Genomic DNA, 17,834 nt, shown 5'->3' on the forward strand with positions numbered 1-17,834 from the left:
GCAAAAGGAAAAGGCTGGGCCAAGAGAAAGACAGCATCCCACTGCAAGAGAAAGAAATGGTGATGCTTCAGTCACCTGAAAGTCATCCTGATGCATTTCCCTACAGAGGCAAGAGGCCTCAGGAGCATCTAAAGGTTTTGTCAATACAGCAATGCTGTCCGTAGGCCAGACAGCTGTTGCCATAGTTACTATCAGTCAGCTTATCAGAAAATAATTATTGCGATTACTCAGAAGTTTTGTTAAAACAATTTAAAGCTTCAATAGGATACCACTTGATCTCTTCAATTAACTGTTTGCAACTATGCTGCCTTTGGGATCCATACAGTTAACTTGGATCTGCAAGGTTGAAGTGGAAAAGGGGAAGGAATCAATGTTCCTTCTCCCTTTCATACTGACAGCTTGTATTTCATACGGAGAAACAAGGGAGCTGAACCACCCGTAAGCTTGGCTGCTCTGCTAGAGTTGTCTCACAGGCCACCTTAGAGTCACAGGCTCAAATCTGCCCTCATTTGGTTTAACTGCTCACACGTCCATACTGCAATTTAAGAAACACACCAGCTACATTTTCAAAGCGTACTTTTAATTACACGTGCAAAGGTAGAGTCCCTCACTTCAGAGGCAGGTGACACAACTTCTGTACCAAGTGAACTTTGTCTCTTGTCCTACAAGCGCAGTACTGTCAGGTAGAAGGGCAGAATCACAAAGCACACAAAACACATTTTAAGAACTCGGACATTAAAAATGCATAGAAGCTGTATGAATGTGGCCTAGAACAGAGCTCACAGGAAGCAGAGCCTCACTGCTCCTGTACCACTTCTAGATGCATTCCCACCAGTAACAACAAATATTGGGCTTGGGCTGGGGTCTGGGGGGTGGAGGCAGCGTGTTTGTTTTGTAGTGTGCGGTTTTTCAAAGCATGCTCTGAGCATACAGGCTCTAATCAAAAGAGTGAGCATTTGTAATGACAGCAAACAAGAAATCTCAGGCAAGAGGGAACAAATAATAGGTCAAACCATCTAAGCAAAGAGCTTTTAAGGCACAGGGAACTTGATAATTTCAACAGAGATATTAAACTGGTGTAAACAATACACCAGAAAATAATGCTGTAGATATGCCTGTATCATGCAGCACATTTTTCCTCAAAAACCTGGAATGATCAAAGTATTAAAACAAAAGATTCTGTGGCAAAGCTGGGGCTTTGTTAGGACAGTAGGCAAGGAAGATTAAAGGAAGGGACCTGTTAGAACTTTCTACAGCTAAGAAAATTATTTTGGGGACGGGTGATTCTAACTGCAAAGTCTGATTACAATGTAAGTGCATCTTTCCTCAGCACTAAGTACTTTTTTAAAACTCCTTAGGTTTCTGTATATTTTACAGCCTTTCTATGATCTACACTTCACTTTTGTGAAGTTTTGACATAACAAAAGCAGAATCAAAAACTTTAAATCATACTTGAACAATTTCAATCCAGAGAGGAACTCTGTAAAGTGCAGGAGCCATAAATAAAAACTAATGAAAGAAACAAAGCAGCTGCATTTTAGTTTTTTAATGGGACTCTATGTGCCATAAGGCAAAAAATAAAAAGAAAATGAGAAAATACCAAGTTGCCCCCCACCCCAGCAGTAAATGTAATTTTTTTTTTTTTTTTTGCCTGCATAATGCATGTCTCCACCACCAGGACAAGGCAGACACTAGCTTTGTGCTATACTGAACATGAAATATTACTGTAAGATACCTATAAAAACTATCTTTCTGTACCCTCTAATTACAGGGTACAGAAGTAAGTACCAGGCCTTTGCATTCCGCAGACATCTCAAAACCCTTCTGTGTCCTGCCCCACCTTTCCACTATATGGTTTGTTCCTAAAAAGACTTTGTGCTGTTAAAACACATCAGAAACAGGATGTGAGCTACTTTCTGGCACAGAGTAATCGAACAAGGGCGATTCACGAACATACAGGAGCCAGGCCTTTTGTAGAGTCTTACACTTCTAGTATATAGCTACACGTGTGACTGCACAGTTGCGAGCATAAAGGGTGAAGGGGACAGTGAAGAAATATTATTAGAAGCTTAATAATAGGTTTTTAGCACTGCCCCTTTTACACAAGAAGCCTCTCCTGAAGGAGATGCTTTACAGCTCACATCTCCGTGAGATGGCCCTCCAAAAAGCAAAGTTCTATCACTCCATTAAGTTCTTTCTTATATTTAATATTTTAAACAAGTAAAACCAGCAAACCCGAAACAACAGTAAAAAGGTTAGGGTCACCAACACGTTTCTCACATGACTTTCACCTCAAGTTTCTGGTACCCGTGAAAAATGCCAATAACGCATGAAATAAGATAGTCCATTCAGGTTCCCTCAAACTGGACTAAAATAAAAGAGAAATCTCCATTGCAAACAATTTCCAGTAGTATCAATTCATTTGACCAAATAAAATTCTTCATGGCTCTGAGAAAAAGGATAAAGGAACTGAACAGTTACAATGTATTCATTATAAACAAACTGCATGAACAACACAAGTGATAGTCAGGTTCACTATCAAAGCTTTTCAACTGCACACAGAATTACACAACTTTTTAGGGAGTCAATAAAATATATCTTATTTTCTAGAAGAAGTCCATGAAAATTGTGTCCTTTGTAAGGATCCACACCAAGATACTTTTAATTTTTTTTAATCATAATTTTTACAGTGAAGTTTAATAGGCACACACAAAACCTCATCTCTAAAAAAAAAGTAAAGTTGGAATAAGAAATAGTTAGGACCAATATTTGAAACACACCTGAAGCTGAATAGCTGAGTAGCCTACAGTGAAGAGATAGCTTTACAAAACCTAAAGTGGAGATCTCACTATTGAACCTGGGAAACACAATAGCACGTTTTTCTAAACAGCCTAAGTTTTCATTTCCTACTTTTACTTTTTTTAAGTTCTTTGAAAGAAAGTTTTTATATTTTCCCTAAAGGAAGAAAACAACTTTCAAATGCCTGCTTCCATCAACAAAACTAGGATGCACATAGAGGAGAGTAAAGATTGAAAATTTTCAGGTAAAAATCTTAAAAACACTAATGGCAAAAAAATTATTAATAACAAAGACTCCTCCACATAACATTTTGAATTACACAACATGTTAGCTTCGCTAGTTAAATGAAAAATCACCAAAACCCATAATGGGATCCACTCCAAATTTCTTGTTGCTCAGGTCACTAAGGCTGAAATCTTGGGATATGACATAGCTGACATCCATCTGGTGGCAAGTGCTCCCAGTGAGCAAGCACCTACCTTCTGCTAGACAATGGGTCTCTTAAGACCTTGAAGAGATACTCTATACACACTACTGTACAACCTGAAATGAACGGATAGAGAGACTGCTCCACAATCCCTCTGTATCAGCTCAAACCCCTAGCTGATATAACTATCATAAAATAATCTCTCTACCATAGTGAAGTTGAAAGTTTTAAAAACATTTGAGAATCTCATCATCTATTTTTTTAAATACAGTTTTAAAGTTTCATTTAGTGAGCTACAGAATTCCTTTCTAGAAATCAACATTAAAAATGCCCCCAAAGAAAGTTTCATTTAGCTATCATGAAGCATGCACAGATATAAACAAAATTTCCAAAGACTGTGATCTTTCTCCTAAGATATGATAATTAACCAATATGGGTAGTTATGCTATTTTTTTTATTTCTTTAAGATCCTGTTCTCAGTAGTAATTTAATGTCACTATTTAAAAGCTATAAAGTTGTATTATACACAATAACTAACAAGTTCAATATTAAAGTTCTGCTGTTACATGTTAACCTGGTAGAAGTAATGAATTTTAGAATTTTAAGGGCTTTTTTTAAACAAGGCATTGAAACACATGTCATTTTTTTTCACAAATGAAGCCTCAAAATAAGCCTCCCTTTATCAAAGTTAGAAATTCCCCTGCTATGTAGCAGGTCTAGCATCACCGGCTAACTCTGGGAAATCACAGGAAGGCCAGAGGAAGCCAAGTTACAAAACTGAAACTAAGCAGGTGTCTTCATTGTTAGAAGTGAGCACAATGAGAAAAAGGGGCGGGGGGGGGGGGGGAAGGGAGATAAAAAAAAAAAAAAAAGAGTAAACAGACAGCCAAAATCCATTTTATTTCTGATACCTGAAAACCTACAGCTAAACAAAAAAAGATGCTTCTATCTACACATATGGGTGTATAGGAGTATCTATCCTTTAACCTGATAACAAGCAACAGCACAAGAAAATTTGCCTGGCCCAAAGAAGCCTGCCTCCTCAAGCCCTGCCATTACAGAGTGCACATCCCCACCTGATTTCTCCATGCTCAGACCCACCGTACATCATAGGACAGAACTTTCTCGTGACACGCACGTTATTACCCCCAGTGGGACCTTTTTACATGCAGTCTCCACAGTGAACAAAAGTTCATTGTCAAGCTCAGTGCTTGGGCCCAAATATCCAAGAGGATAGAAGGGGGAGAGAAAGGGAAAAAGTGCTCCTATCTGCAATTAAAATATTTGCAGGCAATCACCGTTACTTACAATTAAAAAGTGGGAACAGGTGTAGCAGATATCATAGTTTGATAGCTGAACAAAGAATATTACAGCACGTGACTGAAATGTGATGACATTTGTTCACCAATCGAAAACAAAAGCCACTCTCCAATGGCACTCTTTCCTCCACCCCCAAGAATTAGGAACTTGGAAATTTCTCCATATTGAAACACATCTGTTCATAGCCTTATTTTTTGACACTTGAGAAGAAGTTGAATGAAGCGCTCCATGCATTAATAAAATACTGATTCACCAAAAAAACCTCAGCATACTAAACCATCAGCACCCACCAAACTGCAGAGGTGGTTGAGAAGAAAGCTCTACCGACAGTGAAGCATGGAATAATAAAGAATAGGAAAAAACAAAACACACACCACCACAAAAAGAAAAAAAGAAAAAATCCTGCAGGAAGGCAAGTGAAGAAAGGAAAGGAACATGCATAAGAGGACTACACCAAATGGCAGAGTCCCACATAGAGCCCCACTCCACCTACACGGGCGCAGGAGGGAGGGAAAGAAACCAAAATAAAGAAGTGTCCGTGCCCAGTGCTGGGGCAGGCGTGGGCACCCCCGGCCCCGTACCTGTGCGGGAAGGGCAGCCCCAGGGCGAGGGGAGCAGGCCCGGCTCCGGAATAACAAGTTGCTGAAGAAACGGAATTTTCCCGGCGCTGCTCGGGCCACAAAGACGAATGAAAGGAAGGAGGGAAGCGAAAAAAAAAAAAAAAAAAAAAAAAAAAAAAAAAGAAAGGGAAAAAAAAAAAAAAAAAAAAAAAAAAAAAAAAGAAAAGCCGCAGCAGCGGATTTACTACGAATTATCCATCACCGTGAGCGGCATCATTTCCCAGATAATAATAAAACTTCCCCGACAGCATCGCGGCGAAGGACCCGACCGAGAGAAAAGGGCCTGGAAATAATCATCCTGAAGGAAACCGGAGGGGAGGGGATAAGCCTCCCTCCCCCACCCCATCCCCAGTGCAATGTGTCATCTCCTTCCCCTGCTCCTCCCCCCAACCCCAATGTGTCACCTCCTCCTTTTACCCCAAGTGTCACCCTCCTCCACCTCTCCCGCTCCCGCTCGCAAACTTCTGCCGGGGAGGCCGGGGGGCCGCCCCGGGACGCTCCGCTATTCCCCGCCACCCCCCCGAGGGAGGGGCCGGGGGCCGCGGCGAAGTTGCTGCTCCTCATCGCCAAGTTGGCCGGAGAGTGCGGGGAGCGTCGGCGCCATCCCGGGGGGCGCGGGGGGGAGAGGGGGGGACGGCGCCCGGGGGGCGGGGGGGGGGGGGGGCAGGGAGGAAGAGGAGGAGGAGGCGAATCCGAAAGGTGGGATACTACACCCTGCTGGCGGCGGCGGTGCTGCTGCGGGCCGGCCGGGGTCCCCCTGGCAGGACCTCTCTCTGAGGGGGAGGACTCTTCTTCATAGGGGGAGGGTGCCGGCGCCGCCGCTCCTCTGGGCCTCCCTGTCCCCCTCTTCTGGGCGCCTCTCTCTCTCTCCTCTCACTTTCTTTAAGCTAAGCGGGGAGTGGAAGATGGTAGGTTGCTCCCTTCTCCTCCTCCTCTTCGCTCGCTCTCGCCTCTGTGGGGTCCTTTTCCTTCCCCCTCTCCGCGGGGGGCTCCTCCTGCGGCGGGGAGGAGGGAGCGGGCGGGGAGGGCGGCACGAAGCCGAAGAGGCGCAGGAGGAGAGAAACTGTAACACAAAAACAAGCCGAGAAGCTGAACTCTTCTTCAATCCCATTCACCCGGCCCGGCCGCAGCACACCGCTCGCCGGGATCCCTCCGCCGCCGGCCTCCCTGCCTGCCTGCCTGCGGCGCGCTCCCGACACGCCGCCGCGCGCGCCCCCGTCCGCCCCGGCCCGGCCCGGCCCGCCGCTGGAGACCCACCGGGGAACCGGGGACCGGCGGGCCCACGCCCACGCTCCCCACTCCCTGTTGCAACGGTGGGACGCCGCCGGCCGGGCCCGGGTCAGGGCAAGGGGGGGAACCAGGAGGGCGGGCTCGGCGGCTTCTCCTGAGGGGGGACTACTTGACGTGTCGGTGCGGCGAATTTATTTCCCTTTGCCTAAGGAACGGGCTGTGCTGCGGCACCCATTGCCTAGGGAAAAAGCCCGGATGTAAAGTGAGTGAAACTAAAGTAGAGTGAAGTAGGGCACCAAACTCTGCCGGAGCAGCGGCGCCGCCGGCCGCGGCCGCGGGGGGCACTGAGCGGCCGCACCGCCCCACACTGCCAGCACCGGGCGGCCGTGAGGACGCGGGGTCTGGGGAGAACAGTGCGGGGGCGGCCGCGCGTCAGCCGAGGACCCCCCCCAAACAGACACACACACGCACGCACACACAGACACACAGACACACACCCCTCCCTCCCTCCCTCCCTCCCCGCGCCCGCCCGGCCGGCCCGGCTGCGCGGGGCTCGGCGGGGGCGGCGCACGGGTGCGCGCGCGGGGCCGCGCGCAGGAAGCGGAGAGCGAGGGGGGGGCGCGCGCGGGCGGGAGGAGCCGGCGCGCGGGGCCCTGCCGCGAGGGGCTCCGCACAGGAAGTTGATGCAACAGGGCCGCGGGAGGGGGGCGGGGGGCGCGCGCAGGAAGCGGCGGCGGTGGCGGGAGGGAGCGCGGGAGCGCGGCGGCCTCATCCCCGTGGATGAGGCGCGGATGCGCCACGGCCCGTTCTCCCGGGCCAAGGGCCGCCCTCTCTCGCTCCCTCCCTCTCCGCATCGCCGGCCCTGCCATGTTATTCGAAGGAATAGCGCACACGCTCGCCGCGCGGCCGGGTAGGAAGGGAGGGTGTTCCCTCCTCCACCTCGCTGTTCACGCAGCGGGCTTGGCTTATTTATTTATTAACTTACTACTCCAATGCCGGGCGATGCTGCCATTTGCTTTCGTGCGAGCGGCGGCGCATCAGCCTTCTCTGCTTTTTTTTTTTTTTTTTTTTTTTTCCCCTCCCCATTCCTCTTCTAATTCCCCTCCAGAAAGGGGAAAGAAAAATAAAATAAAATAAAAAGGAAGAAGAAACCAACAAAAAGCAACCGTGGCGAGTCAGAAACTTTAATGGGCAGGTTCAAAGCAGGGAAGTTAACACGCCATGGATTAGAACGTTTCTGCGGCACTCGTTGGCGTGGAAATCAAATATACGTGACTTGGGCTTCGGGGGCTCCTCGCTCCCTCCCTCGTACCTCGGGCGGTTCTGGGCCCGCCTGTGCCGGCGGCTCGGGGAGCACGGTCCCGCCGCCTCCCTGCCACCGCACAATGAGCTGCTGGGGGCTGCCCGAACGCCAGCAGCCAGCCCTTGCAGGGTCACTCCTTATCTGCAGTACACTAGTTTAAGTTACAGGCATGCCCCTGTGCGTCTCTGGCTTCCGAAAGTCTCCAGAGTCTCAGGAATACTTAAAACCTCGCATCTGTTTCAGTACCATTGCTAAAAGCAGTGGGACATGTTCTGGACGCCACGGGATTTCCATGAGCTCTCACGAAAAACCGGGATTTAATGTAATGCAAAACGGATTTTTTTTTTTTTAATAGCCTCTTATATCGCTTTATTCCTTCGAAATTCTCACAAGTTGTGAAGAAAAGTGTTTGCGTTATCTCTGCAAATGCTTCAGGAAGCCACGATGAACTCTTTATTATATTGTGAAACTAAATCCATAAAGCAGTCATGATGAGTAACTCGGGGACAAGTCGTAATTGGCCAGAAATGCACAGTTTTATCATCTGGAGGATTCTAGAGGGCTCAGCGTGAATGAGAACTTACAGCGAGGTTTTCTCTCAACTGTAAAAAAGAGATCTATAAGCCATTGTTTATTTAATTACTGTTAATTTTCCACTTCTTTTCCATCAATTGGCTGCGAAGTTCTGTGTGATTTAATTGTGAATTTTACAGCATTTAGTGCCCTTCTTAAAGCTGTAGCTCCTGGACTCATACAATTATGCAAGAAATTCAGGCTTATTTTTTTTTAATGAAGTTTCTAGCTTGTGGGTTTGTGGATGTGACCTTAAAGACACAAACCTTAAATGCACACAAAGGAAAATATATGAAGCAAATAGAGTAATCTAAAAATGCCTTTATTTTTTTTTAATGTCATATTGTTTTGGTTTTTCTTTTTGAGGCAATCTCTCCTACCCTGTCTTTTTATTTTTTCCTTTTCTTTTTTTTTCTCTTTTCTTTTCTTTTCTTTTCTTTTCTTTTCTTTTCTTTTCTTTTCTTTTCTTTTCTTTTCTTTTCTTTTCTTTTCTTTTCAAGCCAGGTATGATGCTAAACAGTAGGGCTGACAGAATACTAAGAAAAGGAAAACACAGAAATTAGATCTGGGTGCTCATCAAATTGTTACTGATAGGTGCACCGTTCATGGGATATCAGGTAAGGTCACGTGCACAAGACTACCAAAAATCTAGCAGCCATCACAGTAGAACTTTCAACATCTCCAACTGTAACAAGAAGTGTTATGGTTAGTATAACTGAGATATTAGATATTACAACATTTCTAATAAGTATATATTTGCTTTTTATACTTCTTTCTACTTTATTTCTACAGCCTTTGAATAGATCAAGTGAGCTTGGGCTAAGCTCTGTTACTGTCAGATCAGCTTGTAGTTTGCTGTGATTTCTCCTGTGGCTGGGGCGCTACCCAGCCCCCTCCCTCCTTAGCCCTCCAATCTCAAATCCGTAACCAATTTTTAAACCCCCCCTGAAAATCTCAGCTCTAATACTCAGATTTTCCCTCCTCCATGTAAACTTTTACTACCAGCACTTTAAGCTGTAGAGGCCAAGACAGCCTGGATTTTGATTTTACCTTCAGTTAGTTTGAAGCAAGGAGTCAGCTTACTCTGAAAACAATCAGACCAGAGTTGCTTTTGTCCTTCAGATTTTTTTGATAGAGGCACCAGAAAAATAAATAACTGAGTAAAGCCTGTTTGTTTTACTGTTTTTTATCTTTCTGGTTAACAAGCAAGTTGAAAGAATCTAGAATGAGTGATTTAAGTGTTATTAGAGATTCGGCATGTTTATTTTGCTGAGAAGTCAATACACACAGCCTAAAGTTTGTTTTTTAAATATGAACTTTGGACAAAGTTCAAAGGAAAAATAATCATCAGCTCTTACTGTAGATGCACGCAGAAATTTTTCATGGTTTGAATTAGAGCTCAGACCATGATGAGTATCTCACACACTGCCCACAGTGATCTCTGGGTCATGGCAAGGTGGCTCAGACCATTTTCATAGAATCATAGAATCATTCAGGTTGAAAGGGATCTTAAAGGTTGTCTGGTTCCACCCTGCCTGCCATGGGTAGGGACACCTTCCACTAGACCAGATTGCTCAGGGCCCCATCCAGCCTGGCCTTGAACACTTCCAGGGATTGTCCGCAGCCTCTCTGAGCAACCTGTTTCAGTGCCTCACCATCCTCACAGTGAAGAATCTCTTTCTAACATCTAATCAAAATCTACCCTCTTTCAGAATAAATCCATTATCCCTTGTTCTATCACTACATGCCCTCGTCAGAAGTGCTTCTCCAGCTTTCTTGTAGACTCCTTTTAGGTATTGGAAGGCTGCTATAAGGTGTCCTTCAGGCTGAACAGCCCCAACCGTCTCAGCCTGTCTTCACATGAAAAATACTTCAGCCTTCTGATCATCTTCATTGCACTCCTCCAGTCTCTCTCCAGCAGATCCACATCACTCTTTTGTTGGGGACCACAGAGCTGGACAAATCACTCCAGTTTCTCATAACGTGCCATGAGAGCAGAAGGGCTGAATCCCCTCCCTCGCCTTGCTGCCATGCTGCTTTTGATGCAGCCTAGGATGCTGTTGGCTTTCTGTGCTGCGAGCACACATTGCTGGGTCGTGTTGGACTTCACATCAATCAGTCTGAATTCAGCAGTTTAAGCCACAGACCTTGATTATCACAGACATGCAAAAAGTCTTTCATTTGAAAACCGGGCATGTGCACTTTGTTCAGACTTGCAATGCTGAAGAGAAGTGGTTCCTGCATCTGTGCTACTTAACTTCACTTCCACGTCAACAGAAAGGGCCCCCATTTGTGTATATGAAGAATTCACCTTCTAGTAGCATGAGAAGTGGTTTCATGTACGAAATGGAAAGCAATGGTATCATCAGATGCACAGCTAAATGTTTGAATAAACTGACTGGTTTTGTACATTGGGTCTATACAGAGATATCTACCATTATTTCCTTTCAGTGAAAGGAAATCTTGCTAGAAGCTTAAGGGAAAAAAATCCTCCTTTGCTTGTTGAGTCTTTGTGCACAAAGTTGACCCACACACCTCTGCCTCTGAATGTGATGTTTGTGCTGCTTATCACAAGTCATAGTTCAGTTTGTCTGGGTTTTCCACTTTCTGCTTGATCACATCACTCTGAATGCTCGTCCAATCCCCTTTGCCTAGTTTTTATCCTAAGAGCACTTAGAAGTACAAGCCAAATACAAAGCCTTATCAAAGTTAGTGGAAAAGGCACAAAACTCAACAGGATTTGATGAGAACTTGTAAGCAGCTGCTAGATTTTATTTCTCATTGAATATTATTTCACCAGTTTGGGAGGATTTCAGAGAAAGAAGCACAGTCCATGTAAAGTATTAATGCACGGCATCTCAAGATTAATAGTAATTCCTAACAGTTGTACCAAGTGTTCAAAATAAAAAGTTACATCATAACATGCTAACTTTGCTACAATCAGCCCATCTTGCAGTGCTGTTTGTTGAGAATATTTAGAACATAATCTGAGAAAATATTAGTTAGCATGCATAAACAGTCTTCTAGCAATTTGTGTTAAAAGAATTAGCAGCAAGTGCAATGACAGGTCACAGATTAGGTTGACAGTGGAGTAGTTACGTAGCACTTTCTGTTCCTCTGGTTTTTAGAGACAAAACTACCTTAAAAATTAAACCAAGAGTTAGTTACTTGCCTATTGCTGTGTTTCACTGTGCTTTTGGCAGGAATGCTAGATGGCTGCAACTAAGAGGGAAGATAGCCTGTGCAGCTTAAAAATGAAAGCTATAAGACCATTTCAGGCAAGACATACCCCAGCCTAAGAAACAGTCGGGAATCTGTCTTTCTCATCAGTGTTTGAGCACAGGGTTATCTCACCAGCACGATCCAGGCAAAGAGTGCCTCCTGCAAGAAAATATCTTCCCCTTCCCAGGTCAGGGAAGGATAGGGCATCGCTCACTTCCAGACAATAAGGAAAATTAACCAGGCTGTTTAGACCACCAGTTGGGACCAGAGCCTGAAAATATGATGAGCATGAGGCACTCACCATTAAGGACATCAGCCTAAGTGGAAACTGCATTGCTTAACACAACAGCCTCTGACTTTGACTGTGGATTATTGCCTTACACAGGAGTTATTGCTTACAGCAGCCAATGAAGCAGACCCCTGCTTACCTTGTCTCATCCCAAAGTGACTTTCTGACTGGTCAGCTGTCAGTTGGTCCAGCCAGGAGTGGTGCAGCTGCAAATCTCACTCACCTGAATGCTCCGCCTGGGAGGCAGCTAGGGTGAGCTAAAAACAGCCATAGGAGTGCATTGTCCAGGATCTATATTCAGGTAAAAGTAATTCAACATTCAGGCTGCCCTGTTGCTTTTGTAAAATTCATATTCTCTGGGCTGCCCTCAGCAGCTGAGCCAGGGAAGGCCTGTCAGCACAGCACACCATTGTGTCTGCAGTGGGATTTCACTGGAGATGCAAGCTCTTCTGAGAGTAGCCTTGAAAGGAGACTGTGTCCTGCATTCTCTTCCCCTGATCACTTACTGCTTTGCTTACCAGAGGCATCGGTTATTTAATACAGAAAGTAGACGACCATAGCTCAGAGGGGGTAGCCTGGCCTGGGGGACCTGTAAGGACTCACCACTGTCTCTTACCTGCAAGCAGCTCCCAGAGCTCTTCTTCCTTGGCTTCCCTCTCAGGCTTTCAGTCTTGTTAAGGTTTTGATATGTAAAGTCAGGAAGGTTGTCAGCTCCTTATGTAATCTGACCTCCAGCAAAACACTATTTCAACCAGTACTTCTGTATCAGATCTGCAATTAGGGGAGACCAGAGAGCATTTTACCTTTCACAAGCCATGCTTGCTTTCTTCTTCTGAATGTGCATCTGCTTTCAGAGAGGCTGGTGATGATGCTGCTTCCATACTAAAGGAAGATCTGAGGAGTGATACTGTCTCTGGGAGTCAAGAGGAATGGGTTTCCTTGCCTTTTTTTTTTTTTTTCCTTTCTCCTTAAGCAGAAGTGAGCAGTCATAAAGGGGACATTGCTCATGGCTCTCAGGTGGCTGGCCAGGCTGACTAAGCACGGTTTTGGATCTTGTACACTGTTTAGAATCACAATGAGCTAGAGATTGTGTGCCAAGATGCAAATGGTCCAGGGAAAGGATCCTCATTTTTAAGCCAGCAGTATGAAGTATCCTAGGAGCAACTGCAGTTCCATTATCAGATACAAGAAACTGGTTTTGACTCATTGTCCTTTTTGTTAAACAATATAATGCCCCCTAATTCAAGCTGATTTGTTGTAATGTTGGTCACCCTACTAAATTTTTCAGCTGGCAATTTTTGGACCATTAGTGATTAGGGATATCTAGTCTCAATCAAAATGCTCTTTTCCAGATACTTTCACAAGAATTCTTCCACTTCTATTTTTGAGGAACTTGGGAAAAAATATAGAATTGGAAAACTGTGGATGGAAATGAAACCACCGAGTATATTTTCAAGGACTGCTGAAATGAAATGACAACTTTTGTAATGAAGCATTTCAGTGTGTCACTAACCTGATAAGCAAATAGAAATGCAGAGTGGTAAACCAAGGGCATGAGCCACAGACCAAGACAGCAGCTACCGATGTATTGCAGGCATATAGACATCTCAACAGCCTCCCACATGCACAGAAATCAGATATTGTGACAAACAGCAACAAAAAAAAAAAAAAAAAAAAAAATTAAAAGTCAATTTCTTTAAACAATAAAATACCAGTAGACGGGACAGAATGTCTTTTTAGTCCTTTTAGGTGTCAATGGTCATTTTGGCACCTTGAGGAGAGACATCATAAAGCAAAGTCTGCTCCAAAATCCAAGGAACATATAATGTAAAAGGTCACTAAGAGGAAAGGCAGGGAATCAGAGGACCTAAGGAAAACTACAGGATGATGATAATTCCAGGATGTTAAGTACTTCAAATATAAATACTGATTGTGGTTTTCAAAAATACTTCTGTAAATTTGTCCCCTAAACCCTTCAATATCACTAGATACATAAACACCCTGGAGTTTGAGTGGATGGAACATCTGAAAAGCAATTCAGTTATCTTGAGTATTTAATTAAACATATATTTGAGCCACCAGTTTGGGACTACCAGCTGAGCAGCATCTTGTCCTATAGAGTAATGTAGCAAGAGCATCAATGTTTGAAAGCAATAAAAAAGTCGTAAGCTTTGAGAAGTATTAAACTACTGGAATCTTGTGTATTTAGTACAGGTTGCCTTGACTTTACCCTGCTGGAAAGTAGCCCAGCATAGGTACAGGGACAAGGAAGGGAAGATGAGTTGTGAAACAAGTGTTATGAAGGGATGGGGAAGGGGGATCTAGGAGCAGAGCTGTGCCTAGCTTTGCATGCAAGAATAAGAGTTAACAGTGACTCAGTGGACAGAAAGGTCAGTGCTAGTACAGGTATTCAGAGTGAGTTTTCATGGCCTAACAATAAATAGTGTTAGTCACCTCTAGATTATCTGGGATTAAGTGTATCATAGATAAAGATACCCCTGAGATGACTGATGCCGAATTAGCATGGTCTTGTTCACACAGCACTGTGCCACACAGCATTGCATCTTCTGAGGAGCTGTGGTGCCCCTGCCATCACAGCCTCTGGAGTCACCAGTCCTTCCTGATGGCATGATACCTCCTTCTCCAAGCTTACTTGGCTATTTCTGGGCTCCTGCTTTGACTGTGTTATCTCATCTTGCTGCTTTCTGGGATAATCCGGAGTTTAATGTGGCTGGGTTTTCAACACAGTGAGAAGGGGAAAAGTAAAGATCAAAAAAAAGTCAATAAACCTGATGGACAGGGGAGGCATCTGCACAGTGAGACAATGCCCTTTTTATCTAGTCATCTCTTACAATACAACTACCACATCATAAATTCAGAGAAACATGTTTGTAGAGAGAGGTCCTCACAGATATTTTATTTGTAATTGATTTTAATATCTTCCACTCAAGTCTTCTGTTGTTTGAGTGATAGGCAAGTTGCAAAATATATCACTCAAGACTTAGGGAATTGGGCAATTAAACATGTTTGTGTGTTCTTTGTGTTCAAAATTGATTAATAACGGTAAGATACACCAACATTGTGCTTTTCAGCTAAAAGACAGTTAGAGAATGTCAATAAATTCACAAATCTCTTTGGCATTGCTTCTGTATTTGAAGAGCACACATAAGCATACATGTGTTTTTTTCTCACTAGGAGGAACAGAATGAAAAGTCTGTTTCTTTCAAAACTCTTATTAGACTATCAAGTAGAAATCATAGAATCATAGAACATCCTGGGTTAGAAGGGGACCACAAGGATCAATGAGTCCAATTCCTGGCCCTACACAGAAGAGCCCCTGTAATCGCACCATGTGCCTGAGGACATTGTCCAAACACTTCTTGAACTCTATCAGGCTTGGTGCTGACACCTTTTCCCTGGGGAGCCTGTTCCAATGCCCAACCACCCTCTGGGTGAAGAACCTTTTCCTAATATCCAATCTAAACCTTCCCCTGACACAACTTCAGGCCATTCCCTTGGGTCCTGTCAGTGGTCACCAGAGGGAAGAGATCAACGTCTGTCCCTCCTCTTACCCTCATGAGGAATTTGTAGACTGCAACAAGGTCTCCCCTCAGTCTTCTCTTCTCCTGGCTTCTCTTCTTCCGGCTGAACAGACAACTGACCTAAGCAGTTTCTCATACAGCTTCCTCTCCAGGCTCTTCACCATCTTCATTGACCTCTTTTGGACAATCTATAATAGTTTCATGCCTTTCTTATATTGTGGCACCCAAAACTGCCCCCAGCACTCAAACTGAGGCTGCCCCAGTGCAGAGCAGAGCGGGACAATCCCTTCCCTTGCCCAGCTGGTGCTGCTGGGCCTGATGCACCCCAGGACATGCTTGGCCTTCCTGGCTGCCAGGGCACTGCTGACTCATAATCCACTGTCAACCAGGACCCCCATGTCCCTTTCCTGTGGCACTGCTGTACAGCCTCTTGTTCCCCAGTCTGTCCACACATCCAGGGTTGCCCCATCCCAGGTGCAGAATCAGGCACCTGCCCTTGTTAAACTTCATATGGTTGGTGAATGCCCAGCCCTCTGATTTCTCAAGGTCTCTCTGCAGGCCCTCTCTGCCTTTCAGGGAGTCAGCAGCTCCTCCCAATTTTTAGTATCACTGGCAAACTTAGTATGCCTTTGAGTCCTGCATCCAATTCTTTAATGAAGATTAAAGAAGATTAATGAAGATTGATAAGCACTGGCCCCAAGATGGAGCGCTGCAGAGCCCCACTAGTGACCAGCTGCCAGTCTGATGTCGTCCCATTCACTATAACCCTTCATGCCCAACCTGCAAGCCAGTTGCTTACCCATCATATTATGTGTTTATCCAGCTGTGGGCTGGACATTTGAAGGATTTGAAGGATGCTATGAAAGACAGTATCAAAAATTTTACTGAGATCCAAAAAGATTATTTCAATTGGCTTCCTCTGATCAACAAGGTGGGTCTCCCTGTTTTATAAGAAAGATAAATTTGACAAGCAGAACTTTCACCTTATGAACCTGTGCTGGCTGTGGCTGATAACCATGTTGTCCTTCAGATGTTTTTCAGTAACTCCCAGAATAATCTTGTTCATATGATTATGACATTTTCAGGTCATGACAATCATGACATGACACAATTTAATTCGTTTGTCTTGCAGTGGACCTGAAAACACCATATGGAATTTGAATAAAAGCCTATGATAGTTTGAAAACATTGCAAAGTTCCAGATCACCTTAGTGTCACTGGTAATATCAGTGGGGCTCCTGAAAACATTCACTCAGTGCTTGCCATCAGTTAGGTAGTTAAACAAGGAGTTGAAAGTTATCTGAAGTATACAAATTTCAATAGGAGTTTGTACTTTGTCTATTTATGAAGCCATTATGCACACACCCCCTTAGTGCAAGCTGAAGCATATTGTTTCCAAAAATATACACTAGAATTAAAAAGGCAACAGAAGGGATAGGGAATAACTTTCACCAAGAGGAAAGAAACCAACCTGGGGTCTAGGACGTTTCAGATGAAATAACAGAAATTGAAGAGGGAACATAAGAGGCCTGCTAAAGGGAGAGCAGCATGGAGAAGGAAAATCGGGATCATTCACAATCAAGTTGCAAGAGTAAGTACTACTGAGTGAAATGAATAGACAATGTCTGAAACAAACAAAAAGCAATACTTTTTTGCTCAATGCATAATCACATTTGGAACTCATTGGTGCAAGATTTCATGGACCCTGATAGTATAAATGTGTTCAGAAAGGCATGAAACAAATCTACTGAAGGATGCAACATCTGACTCAGCAAGCAGTTTTACCAATGATTGCCAGAGGGTCACAGGGGAAGATCCTTCTGGATACATCCCATTTCTTACAACCCTTAAACATCTTGGCTGGGACATTTTCAGAGAAAGCCTGCTCTAGATGACCCACCTTTGGTCTCCTTCAGTATTGTCACTTTTATGAGTTCAGGAATAAAGGAAGCAGTAATATTTCAGTAAAGGAGAAAAAAATTCAGTGCAAGAGGCTTCTGTATTCATGAGTGCCAATGGTATATAGGCTTTGCTCTTGAATAAATGAAACTACTTGTACTGTGGGTCGGGTTTTCTTCTCCTGAGAATGAAAACAGGCCTTACATTGTCATTCATACCACATTTGTTGAACGAGACACAGTTTATCTTTTAATAAAAACACTGCTCTGAGAGGAATCACATAAGGGGTCTGTTTAAAAGCTGTGGAGGAAATGTACTGCATGTCCCTGCTAAACTTAAACAGCTTGATCCTTGATCTCCACCACTGTTCCCAGGCAGCCAGCACTAGGCAGGAGCCAGCCTGGGGACTGCCCAGTGGTGCTGGTGCCTGGTGTGGCTCTGCTGGGCCTCTGTGGTGGGTTTGCAGCCATCCACCAGGACACTTCCATCCCAGGTAGCCTCTTCCCTGGAGAAGTGGAGATGAGGGCCAACCCACATAGCAGCTTCCACTTAGAGGCCACTGCTACATAGAGGAGGAAGAGGAGGAGGAGGAAGAGAAAGAAGAGGGAAG

The 17,834-nt window shown here is 44.6% G+C and overlaps 1 protein-coding gene across 7 annotated transcripts in view; it reads right to left on the bottom strand.

Moving 5' to 3' along the window:
• Positions 1 to 6,894, bottom strand: part of PHF21A (PHD finger protein 21A) — a 124,453-nt gene extending 117,559 nt beyond the window's left edge. For 5 of the 7 annotated variants that reach the window (XM_053980902.1, XM_053980898.1, XM_053980901.1 and 2 more), the window contains exons 1-3: positions 6,774 to 6,894; positions 6,424 to 6,634; positions 5,880 to 6,229 (exon numbers count right to left, since the gene is read on the bottom strand). The gene's annotated coding sequence lies outside the window, so the exon portion shown is untranslated. Of the gene's footprint in view, positions 1 to 5,127; positions 5,214 to 5,879; positions 6,230 to 6,423 lie in introns of all 7 variants that reach the window. The other 2 variants (XM_053980896.1, XM_053980897.1) reach the window with 2 other exon arrangements.
• Positions 6,895 to 17,834: the final 10,940 nt, after the last annotated feature.

The sequence above is a fragment of the Vidua macroura genome, chromosome 6, assembly GCF_024509145.1.
Source record: "Vidua macroura isolate BioBank_ID:100142 chromosome 6, ASM2450914v1, whole genome shotgun sequence".
In the NCBI taxonomy this organism is placed as follows: domain Eukaryota; kingdom Metazoa; phylum Chordata; class Aves; order Passeriformes; family Viduidae; genus Vidua; species Vidua macroura.